A 12,951-nucleotide genomic window follows, 5' to 3' on the forward strand; every position below is an offset into this window, starting at 1 on the left:
GTGTGTGTGTGTGTGAGAGAGAGAGAGAGAGAGAGAGAGAGTGTGTGTGTTCAATGGATCTTTTTTTTTTTTTTTCAATGATTAACACTTTTTCACTGGAGGAAGTGTTATTATGGATTAAAGACTCTATGTGTTTGAGTTAAAATCATCTTAATGCTGGATGTGTTTCAGGTTTTGTCTTCTCCAGATGTTCACTGATGGACTGGAGTGCTGTGGATTATTGGGATGTTTTTATCAGACTCTCATTCTGACGGCACCCATTCACTGCAGAGCATCCATTGATGAGACACTGATGCAATGCTACATTTCTCCAAACCTGATGGAGACACAAACTCATCTTAATCTTGCATGGCCTGAGGATATGTTCAGCACACTGATGCATTTGAGGTTGCACTTGTTTTCTGTTCATGTCTTTTTAAAGACTGGCTTGTTTTAGTTTTAGCAGGGACACTTCAGACGGAGTTAGATATGTAGATGGATCCATCACTGAAAACAAAGCAATAGAATCAATTAGATTCAAATGAATACAGTGCCTTTGAACTCAAGACTGTTCTTCTGTCATCAGCGCACATGGATGTAAAATAGGCCTACTCCCTTCTGAATGAGCAAAATAAGAACCATCTGGTTTATTACAAGACTGCGTAACACATGGACATAAAATACTTGGTGTAAATGAAAGAAACCAGAATATTGAGACAATAATTAATTCTACAGTTCAGAGCCATTAGACACAAATATATAATCACAGAATGACAGCACTAACCAATGAGTTTCATAATCAGTGTTTTAGTCTTGTTTTCCAGTGTAATTATCTAATTATTCTTAAATCAAAATATATTACTAAATAAAAAAAATAGAAATATCCATCAGCGGGGTCAGAAAAATATTCTTGTTTTCCCTTTGAGTTAATTATTTTATTTTCTGATCCCAAATGTTTAAGTAATTATAGCCTAATTTAATAATGTTTAGGTATTTGTACTGGAAGACAAGATGAAAATACTGAGAAAGATATAACATCAGTATTATTGTCTTGTTTTTCAGTACAATATAAAACCATTCCTTAATAAAGATTTACTTAAGATACAAAATAACACACGTATGACAGATATACAAAGTCTCGTTTTCTGCCAAAATGATCCAAACTAAGTGAGTTTATGCTTGAAACAAAAGCAAATATCTGCCACAAAAATAATCTTGTTTTCTCTTTAAATGAAGTTAATATTTCTGACCCACTTTGGCAGATATGTCTTCTTGTTTTAAGCATAATCTCACTTAATTTTATACATTTCTTAGAAAGCAAGGCCTGTCTGATGTCATTTTGCATCTTGATTTAAGAGTGCTTAGATATTTGTACTGGAAAACAATATTTGTTTTATTATTAAACTTTTTATTTATTTTTTACTGTATTTTTTGTGGTGCAATCATGATCTCACAAGTTAAGTAAACTTCACAGGATATTAGTGATTTGACGAGTATTTTGCATTACACAAAGTCTTTGTCTCTCTGTGTAAACACTGATAAGATTCCCAGGTAATGTTTTCCATCTACTGCAAATACTACACTGCTGCCTGGAGCAGGATATCCCAGAGAGAAACACAGCAGGGCGGGGAAGACAGATAGAGGAGTTTATTTTAGCATGCCTGTGTGTGTGTGTGTGTGTGTGTGTGTGTGTGTGTGTGTGTGTGTGTGTGTGTGTGTGTGTGTGTGTGTGTGTGTGAGCAAGAGTCCGGTCAGCGGCTCACGCCCCGCCCACCACTGCTTGAGTAATGGAAAATCTGATGGAGGAATTCCAGTCTGGGAGAAAAAATGTGAACTTTCACCCTCCTCTCCGAGCCGATCAGATTTAAGCGGCCAAAAATAGAAAAACCTGGAAATCAGCAGCAGCAAGTGTTTTCTCTGTGATTCAGGCCTTCGGAGAGCATTATAAACACTTTCACTTGTGGATCTGAGTCACAACTCGAGTAACGTGGGAAGCTGAGAGGCACATGTTAACAACACTGAAGCATTAGTTCAAGAAACTTTGTTCGTGTGTTATCACTTTAACCTGTTGATGAATTAATATATAGGCTCCTGGTCTTGTCTGATTTGGCCGAATCTCAGCTTCCTTATTCGAAACATAACATAAAATGACACTCACCACACATTTTACACATGATGTGAGGTTTTTCTCAGTGAAACAGGATGTTCATAATTCTGATCTTATATCTGGCTATTCTCAGTTTAAATCTCATAATTCCAAGTTTATATCTGATAATTCTGAGTTTATATCTTGTAATTCTGAGTTTATATCTGATAATTCTGAGTTTATATCTTGTAATTCCAAGTTTATATCTGATAATTCTGAGTTTATATCTTGTAATTCTGAGTTTATATCTGATAATTCTGAGTTTATATCTTGTAATTCAGAGTTTATATCTGATAATTCTGAGTTTATATCTTGTAATTCTGAGTTTATATCTGATAATTCTGAGTTTATATCTTGTAATTCAGAGTTTATATCTGATAATTCTGAGTTTATATCTTGTAATTCTGAGTTTATATCTGATAATTCTGAGTTTATATCTTGTAATTCAGAGTTTATATCTGATAATTCTGAGTTTATATCTTGTAATTCAGAGTTTATATCTCATAATTCTGAGTTTATATCTCATAATTCCAAGTTTATATCTTGTAATTCTGAGTTTATATCTCATAATTCTGAGTTTATATCTGATAATTCTGAGTTTATATCTTGTAATTCAGAGTTTATATCTGATAATTCTGAGTTTATATCTTGTAATTCTGAGTTTATATCTGATAATTCTGAGTTTATATCTTGTAATTCAGAGTTTATATCTGATAATTCTGAGTTTATATCTTGTAATTCAGAGTTTATATCTTGTAATTCTGAGTTTATATCCCACAGTTCTGAGTTTATATCTGATAATTCTGAGTTTATATCTTGTAATTCAGAGTTTATATCTTGTAATTCAGAGTTTATATCTTGTAATTCTCAGTTTATATCTCATAATTCTGAGTTTATATCTTGTAATTCAGAGTTTATATCTTGTAATTCTCAGTTTATATCTCATAATTTTGAGTTTATATCTCATAATTCTGAGTTTATGTCTCATAATTCTGAGTTTATATCTCATAATTCTGAGTTTATATCTCATAATTCTGAGTTTATATCTTGTAATTCTGATTTTATATCTGATAATTCAGAGTTTATATCTTGTAGTTCAGAGTTTATATCTTGTAATTCTGAGTTTATATCTCATAATTCTGAGTTTATATCTGATAATTCTGAGTTTATATCTTGTAATTCTGAGTTTATATCTATTTGTATCTTTTTATATCTAGAATTATTTATATCTAATAATTCTGAGTTTATATCTTATAATTCTGGGTTTATATCTCATAATTCAGAGTTTATATCTGATAATTCAGAGTTTATATCTTGTAATTCTGAGTTTATATCTCGTAATTCTGAGTTTATATCTCATAATTCTGAGTTTATATCTCATAATTCTGAGTTTATATCTGATAATTCAGAGTTTATATCTGATAATTCAGAGTTTATATCTGATAATTCTGGGTTTATATCTCATAATTCAGAGTTTATATCTGATAATTCTGAGTTTATATCTCATAATTCAGAGTTTATATCTGATAATTCTGAGTTTATATCTTGCAATTCTCAGTTTACATCTCATAATTCTTAGTTTATATCTTGTAATTCTGAGTTTATATCTTGTAATTCTGAGTTTATATCTCATAATTCTGAGTTTATATCTGATAATTCAGAGTTTATATCTCATAATTCAGAGTTTGTATCTCATAATTCTGAGTTTATATCTTGTAATTTTGAGTTTATATCTCATAAATCTGAGTTTATATTTCACAATTATATCAACAAAAAAATATGAAAATAAAATATAAAAAGAATATCTTAATTTAAAAAAATAGATAAAATGTTAATATAGTAAACTAAAACCAGAACCATAAAAAAATTGTTAGCTGAAATCAACATGTTAACTGAAATAAATGAAAGTTCTCATTTCTCATCATTTATTGAGTTTAAGTTAATGTACTAAACTACCTAAAACTGAATACAAATAAAAAACTACATAAACATATTAAAGATGACAAAAACAACAACATTACTAAAACTTTACCAAATATTAACATGAAAACCAATATATAAAGATAAATCAAACTACTATTAAGAACCATCTGAATGAAACTAAAATAAGATGATAATGAGGATTTAATTGATGTAATGAATGATAATAAAATACTGTTGTGCAGTGTCTCTGTGTTTGTGTAGTCCTGGAGAACAGAAGAGAGATCTTCCTCTGGGTTTGTTCTTTGAGTCTGTGTGGAGACTGCTCTTCAGCTCGGCTCTGGGTCTATTTTCTGACTCCGAAGGCTCCAATTAACCTCGCATGTGATTTTAATTTGGCCGATGCACAAAGTCTCTGTTTCCAGCTTTAGCTGAGCCATAAATCTGTGGCATATTTGTGCTATTCCTGCGGGTTTAAGCTCAGAATGACTGTCCTACTTCAGCTCTCACAGGACACCCGTAATATCCCTGCACCCGCGACTATTTTGGAAAGTAAATTAACAGTGTGGCCTACATTTTACTTATAAATATAAACCCATAAATGTAAAACGCCTCTAAACATTGACCACAATACATGGATCCAGGTCAGATCCTTCGGGGTGAAGCTACGTGCACCACATATTTCACCCCAAAATCAAAACAAATACTTACTAATATATAAATAAAAGGCTTTTTTCTGGAACATTTCGCTTTGTTTTATTGCTAACTAAAACTAAAACTAGAATAAATATTAACCAAAATAAAATATTACAAATATTTCAGCTTGTTGTCAAGCTAACATTTATTCCCATTTTAAATGTACAAAAATACACAAGTTAGACTTACAGTGAAATTTACAGTTATATTTCTGAAAGAAGCCTCTTCTGCTCACCAAGTCTGCATTTATTTGATCAAAAATATATTAAAAACATTGAAAAAGTATTACAATTTAAATTAAAGCTGCAAGCAGCGATGAACGGGCCCTCGCACCCGGGCTCACCGCCATCGTGTGGCTTTAGTAAAAAGGTGAACGTTGAGAAATATGCATTTAATGTCCTAAATATAAGTTGAATATATCAAAGTATATCCCATATATGTGCCAATCTTCCTGTTGCCAGCAGGTGGCGCTATCATTATAATGGAATATTGGCCTTCAGATGTGTTCAGGCCAGGACTTTTATCAAACATGTGAAGTTTGGGGAAGATTGAACATTTTATGCTTGAGTTACAACAACTTCTCTTGCTGTGGCAAGACATCAAATTTTGTCATGGCGCCATGGAAACACCCTTTAACAAAAACTCAAGATCTCCAAAAGTTAACATTGCACAGGCGTTTAGATTAGACTGACCACAACATATATGTTAATCTAAAAAAAATTATAGGAGTAGTTTGTCGCAGCCTAAAACATGTCACTTCCTGTTGCCAGCAGGTGGCGCTATTACTATAACTGAATATGTGCATGTAGATCTGTTAAGGGCAGAAGTCTTAACTAACATGTGAAGTTTGGCGCAGATTGGACATTGTATGTCTGAGTTACAGCAACTTCCTTTTCATCGCAATATATCAAAATTTGTCAGGCCGCCATGGACACGTCCTTTAACGAAACCTCAAGATCATTGCAATTTAACAATGCAAAGGCCTTTAGATTACACTGACCAAGTTTGGTGAAGATCTGAATAAATCTCTAGGAGGAGTTAGTTAAAGTACAACCCCTGAAAATGGCAAAAACAACACCAATTTTGCAGAGAAAATTCTAAATAACTGACTTCCTGTTGGGATTCGGATTTCGTACCAAGAGACTTTTTTGTAGGTATTGGTGTGTTACATGTGTGTACCGATTTTTGTACATGTACGTGAAACATAGCTCGAGGCACACTCCGTTGAAAGTGCATATGCACTCCGTTGAAAGTGTATAGGTGGCGCTATCGAGCCATTTTGCCACACCCAATGGAATATTTGCCTTCATATGTGTTCAGGCCAGGACCCTTATCACACACGTGAAGTTTGGGGAAGATCGGACATTTTATGCCTGAGTTATAACATCTTTTATTCCCATGGCGAGACATCGAACTTCGTCACGGCGCCATGGACACGCCTTTTAACAAAAACTCAAGATCTTCACAACTAAACATCACACAGGTCTTTAGATTAGACTGACCACAAAAAAGACATTGATGTCATAAAATTTCTAGGAGTAGTTTGTCGCAGTGTAAAATATGTAACTTCCTGTTGCCAATAGGTGGCGCTATGACTATAACTGAATATTGGCATGTAGATCTGTTCAGGTCAAGAGTCTTATCCAACATGTGAAGTTTGGGGCAGATTGGACATTGTATGTCTGAGTTACAGCAACTTCCTTTTTCATGGCGAAACATCAAAATTTGTCAGGCCGCCATGGACCCGCCCTTTAACGAAACCTCAAGTCCTTCGCAATTTATTATCGCAAAGGGCTTTAGATTACACTGACCAAGTTTGGTGTTGATCTGAATAAATCTCTAGGAGGAGTTCGTTAAAGTACAACCCCTGAAAATGGCAAAAACAACACCAATTTTGAAGGGAAAATTCAAAATAACCGACTTCCTGTTGGGATCCGGATTTCGTACCAAGAGACTTTTTTGTAGGTATTGGAGTGTTACATGTGTGTACCAATTTTTGTACATGTATGTGAAACATAGCTCGAGGCGCACTCCGTTGAAAGTATATAGGTGGCGCTATAGAGCCATTCTGCCACACCTGGTGGAATATTGGCCTGAAGATCTGTTCAGGCCAGGACTCTTATAACACATGTGAAGTTTGGGGAAGATCGGACATCTTATGCCTGAGTTATAACATCTTTTATTCGCATGGCGAGACATCGAACTTCGTCGCGGCGCCATGAACAAGCCTTTTAACGAAAACTCAAGATCTTCACAACTGGACATCGTACAGGCCTTTAGATTAGACTGACCACAAAAAAGACATTGATGTCATAAAATTTCTAGGAGTAGTTCGTTGCAGCGTAAAATATGTCACTTCCTGTTGCCAATAGGTGGCGCTATGACTATAACTGAATATGGGCATGTCAGTTTGTTCAGGTTCGGAGTCTCCTCAAACATGTGAAGTTTGGGGCAGATTGGTCATTGTATGTGTGAGTTATAGCAACTTCATTTTTCATGGCGAATCATCGAAATTCGCCAGGCCGCCACGGACACGCCCTTCAACGAAAAGTCAGGATCTTCGCAATTTAACATCGCAAAGGCCTTTAGATTAGGCATACCAAATTTGGTGTTGATTTGAAGAACTCTCTAGGAGGAGTTCGTTAAAATACAACACATGGAAATGACCAAAATTACACAAAATATGCTCATAATATTAAAAATAACCGACTTCCTGTTGGGTTTAGAATTTCGCTCCAAGAGTCTTTTTTGTAGGTATTGGTGTGTTACATATGTGTGCCAATTTTCGTGCATGTACGTGAAACATAGCTGGAAGGCTGTTGATTTTCTTGGTATAGGTGGCGCTGTCGAGCCATTTTGCCACACCCTCTTCTGAATCCTATATCAGACGAAAATTTTCACCAGGTTTGACGAGTGTGCAAAGTTTCATGACTTTTTGAGCATGTTAAAGCCCTCAAAAATGCGATTCATTCGGGAGAAGAAGAAGAAGAAGAATAATAATAATAAAATATAGCTGCAAGCAGCGATGGCGGGCTCAAGCCACCAATGCCATCTCCACCCCGGTGGCATCAGGTAAACTGTGCCCAGCGGGCACATGCATTCACAATATCCCTCTGGCAGTGAGGTTTTAAAGGATACGCCAGATAAAGGGTTAATCCGAATCATCTAGACTTTAAAATCACATTCACAGAACAATGTACATTTAACTTTAGTAACACTTTACAATAAGATTTCATTTATAAACATTATGTTAATATGAATAATATTTATCTAACATTCATTCATGTCAGTTCATATTCCAAAATTAAACATTAAAACATTGTTTTATTGTGATTTTTTTTCCAAGCACATTTGACCAATTCCAAACCATATCAATCTTAATAACTACCATTATTTTTCATTTAATCATTTATGAGTGCTATACAATAGTCCAGGAAAGCTGGAAGAGAAAAACTCCTTATATTCATGTGTGCAGAATTATTAGGCATGTTTTCTTTTACAGATGAAATGCGCTAAAAAAGAGTTTTAACTCAAACTGTAAAGTCGAAAATTATGAAATACCCATGATAAATATCAAACACACATGCAATACAGAAATGGATAAGTTAAGACTTGACCATTGTACAAAAAATGCTGACTGGGTCATGAGGTCAGAAAAGAAGAAGAAAAAAACAGGTCAAGAAGAACTGACAAAAAGAATTGCAAAATAATTAGGAATTAATGTGAAGATTAATTTTTAGTCAATTCTGCAAGACTTTCAGGAAAGGAGGTGGAATAAAAATGAGCTCCTAAATCTTAATCCCGGATTCTGGAAGATATATTCCTCAAACCATCGGACAAGAGGAGGTGCTGCTGGTCCTTCACGAGTCACTCTAATCTGTTCATAAAGCCTATATATAAAGTCTTAATATATAGTATTTCACAATACTTCATGGTATTCTAATTCAATCATTTTTTGGAATCTTAGATCTCTCAGAACCTGACACATTGTAATTCTGAGACTCCAGGAAAGTGGCAGTTCTGTAAAATGTTGGCGCTGGAGACTAAATGCTCCCTGATAGTTTCACACCTAATTCATTTAACACACACACACACACACACACACACATTACCCACAGTGACAGAGGGACAGAGTGACATCAGATGTATGATAGTTTTTTAATTGTCTATCATCCATATAGTGTTGTATAGTCATGAAACTATGCATATTTCCTCAGAATGACTTGTCTTCTATGTGTACATTTTTTTGAAGCATTTATAAGCTGCACTTTAAAAAAATAAAATACATTTACTGGTTACTTTTTTACTGTTATTTAAAAAAAAAATCACCACGACAAACCATTCAAGCTATCCAAAATTCATTCGCACCTCTTCTGTAAGATAAATTCTTTAAACAGTGGTAAAAGAGGATGTGGTGCTGATCCTTCAAGAGTCTCTGAAAACGTATCTGTACATAAAGCCTATAAAGAATTATTCTTAATATACGGTTCACAATACTTCAGCTTGTTTTTCTAATTAAGTGAGGGTCATTTTATCAGTAAAATACATAAAATTCATATTATTTTTCTTTGAAAGATTTCTATAAATGATTTAAATCATACTTGTTTCTACAATAATTATTTAAAAGTAATCCTATAGCTCCATCTGGTGGCCATTATTGGTACTAAGAATTGCCAGCTTGATTTATAAGTTATGATAGTTTTAATTTTATGCTGGCTCTTGAAAATGATAAAGCTATGAAACTTACTGTGCTTCCTTCAAATGATGACTTCTACGTATATAAAAAATTATGAATAGTTGGAATTAAACATTTTAAAGATATAGTAAAATAACTATTGTATTTTTTTTTATGTTACTTTAATAAATCGCTATGGCCACACCATTTAAGGTATCCTAAACCCATTTGAAATTTAACATCTTCAGTATATGGCTTCATGTTAAAACAGTTTGGTGTGAACTACTTGTGTCTTCTTGGAGGAGAATTAATTCATTTACAGGCTGAGTTTATCATAAATCCACAATAACATTTCTGAGTTCTGTATCAATCTGTGTTGTTGTTTGTTTATTTTTATTTTATTTATTTTTCATAGGAAGATAACTGACCCTTTACTCTCCTTTTTAATAAATGTGCTTATAAACCAAGAACAAGCTATTTATAGCTGTATTTATAAACTGCTTACTACTGACTATTAATATTGGGACAAGGCTTTATAAAGAATGAACTGACTATTTACTAATGAGTGCAGTTATTATAAAGTGTTATCAATGCATTTGCTAATGTTAACAAATTAGACATTATTTTACAGTGTTATCAAATCCCTTAAATGATTTGTAAATGTTTTGTAATGATTTTATTGACCTACAAGCATTTGTGAAAGTTCTGCTTGCATTACAGCTTAGTCTTGATCTGTGAGCTGAACAGATTTACTGTTACATCCATGAGATTATGTAAATTCAAATAAATATCATGTCACAGGATGTCAGAGGTCAGTATCAAATTAATTTGAAATTATTATTTGCAGCAAAAATAAGGTCAGAAAACTGTCAGAAAAGGATAAGGCCTAAGATTTCTATGTGAGTGGCTAAATTTATTTGTTTTTATAATTATTATAATGCATAAACTATGAAATTATACAAAATGTATAAAAAAGTACAACAGTTATTGTTTTCCAATGTTTTTTATTTATTTATTTATTTTTATTTTTTTGGATTGACATTTCAAAAAATTAGCCTACTACATTCATTCTAAACAGCTTGAATAAAACCTGTTAATATTTATTATAGACCACTGTAACTGTATAATCTAACAAACAAGTTTATTATGAAAATAAAAGCGTGTACACCAGATAAATTGGATGATAAAGAAATTGCTAACAATAGTATAATAGAGCATGTTTTAGGTTTTTAGGCGTTTAGATGCAGAAATGGACAAATCAATTGTAAAATAAAATGTAATTGATTTAATTAAATATAGATTAAGTCTTGTTAGAGCAAAATAATAAATAAATACGTACACACATTAAACAAGCAGCCAAGATGAATGAGTTAAATTTTTTATATAGATTAAAATTGAAGACAGAAGCAGCTGCGGTCACTTAATATTAAAATCCAGTAGATCCACTTCAGATTTATTTCTCAAAAGTTTATGTTCACGTGGCTGTTTTCGTTTATATTAGCCAAGCTATTATGTATTTTGAAATAATCTTGTCTTTGATGTGTTCGTTCTTACGACGAAAGGCAGAATCCTGCAGCTCGAGAGAGATATGTTACTCTGCCAGTCGCGCTTTCAAATAGTCTTGCGCACTTAAACGGGTCACAAACACCTATATTTAGCTCGTGTTATGTTATAATGGATGTCTTGTGTGCATTTATGGCAATAATTTATTTTAAAAAGCTCTTAAACAAGAATAAATTCGTTAGTTTTGAACTTGTGACACTGTGCGCGCTGATCGGAGCGGTGATTTCAGATAGGCAGCTGCAAATATTTCATTTTCACACAAACAGTTCAAAAACATCTGAATTTAGCTCTTGGTGTGTTCTAATTGGTGAATTGTGTGATATCGCTTTAATATTTTATTTGTTAAAGCTATAAAACAAAAATAAACTCGTTTTTCTGAGCTCGTCATTCCACACGCTCATGCTCAGAGCGTGATTCATCTCTCGTGTTTCTCACGTATCACTGACCACACATCAATTATTAATGAGCCCTGACGGTAATAATCATATATGTTGGTTTAGCTTGTCAGTGTGAATTAAATCCAAGTATTATTTTGTATTTTAACCGATTTAAAAATGAAACTAAAAGAGAGTCTCCTCCCTTTCAGTCGAATTTCCCTTTAAGGAATTGAACCTGTAGGGGCGCATTTTCTCTCAGACAATGTAAGTCTCAGCACATAATACTCAAACAGAGGGACAGAGTGAGATGAGATGTCTGACAGTTTTTTAATTTTCTGTTATCCATACAGTGTTGTAAAGTCGTGAAACTATCCATATTTACTCAGAATGACTTTTTTTTTGTATGAAAAAAGGTTTTGAAGTGTTTGGAATTTAAAAATGCAGGACAATTAATAATTCCATTTTTACTGTCATTTAAAAAAATCACCACGACAAAACCGTTCAAGCTATCCAAAATCCTTTGGCAATTTAAGTTGTTTAAAATGTTTTGGCATCATGTAGACAAAGTTTGGTGTGTATAGTGTTACTCTCCTCTGAGCAGTATGCATTAATTCACAGCTAAATGTAAAAAAAAATCCACATTCAAATCAAAATAGCTGACTTCCTGTTGATCGTAGCTGATGACTGTGAATTAGAAAGTTGTCCGTCTTGATAAGAACAATTTTTGTACCGAGTTTGGTGTCTGTAGCTAAAACTAACCCCCCCACTTTTGACATAAGGTGGCGCTATAGAGTGCCTCTTCCACGCCCTCTTATGAACTTTTGCCAGTGTCTAGTTATCATAAATACTGATATGTGTTCTGAATTTCATGAAATTCTAAGCATGTTATATGCCTTAAAATCACCTGAGAAGTATTCAAGTTTGACATGTTGCCACGGCAACAATATTTTTAGATATCAATATCCCCCTAGCAGATTAATATAGGCTGTGTTTTAACATTATTCTGATGAAGTTTGAAGCAAATCGAGTAAAAATAAGATGCTGAATACAAAGCATTTTTGAAAATGACACACTTCCTGCTGCCAGTTGGTGGCGCTATAACTTTGACTCCTAATAGTCACATATATGCGATCGACATCATACAAAGAATAATCTGATGAAGTTTGATTAAAATCAGGAAATGTATGTGGATGGTATTAGACACTTCCTGTTTCTCATTTCTCGCCATAATTTCAACGCCTCGCCACGAGCAAACCGTTTGAGATATCAAAAATCCCCTGGCAATTTTCATCCCCAGTGTCTTGAGATCATGTTGACCGAGTTTGGCGGCAATCGAGTAAAAACCTATGACAAGTATTTCAAATTCCAGAGCATGCGCTTTTACATAACTCTAAATAGCTGACTTCCTGTTGGGCGGAGCCTATGACATGCAATACGCAAGTTGTTCGGCACGATGAGATCTATATGTGTACTGAGTTTCATATTAATACGTGTAAGTATGTGTGAGCTATACATCAACATTTATGACTGTGTTCCAGGGGGCGCTGTAGAGCCCCTGTGCCACGCCCGTGTCCCAGCCTCTGCAGGCTCCTTAA

At 33.8% G+C, this 12,951-nt stretch overlaps 1 protein-coding gene across 1 annotated transcript in view; it reads right to left on the reverse strand.

Moving 5' to 3' along the window:
- LOC113113212 (DNA nucleotidylexotransferase-like) overlaps positions 1-12,951 on the reverse strand; it is a 65,548-nt gene that overhangs the window by 796 nt on the left and 51,801 nt on the right. The window lies entirely within an intron of this gene.

This window comes from Carassius auratus, chromosome 13 (genome assembly GCF_003368295.1).
Source record: "Carassius auratus strain Wakin chromosome 13, ASM336829v1, whole genome shotgun sequence".
NCBI classification, from domain to species: Eukaryota; Metazoa; Chordata; class Actinopteri; order Cypriniformes; family Cyprinidae; genus Carassius; species Carassius auratus.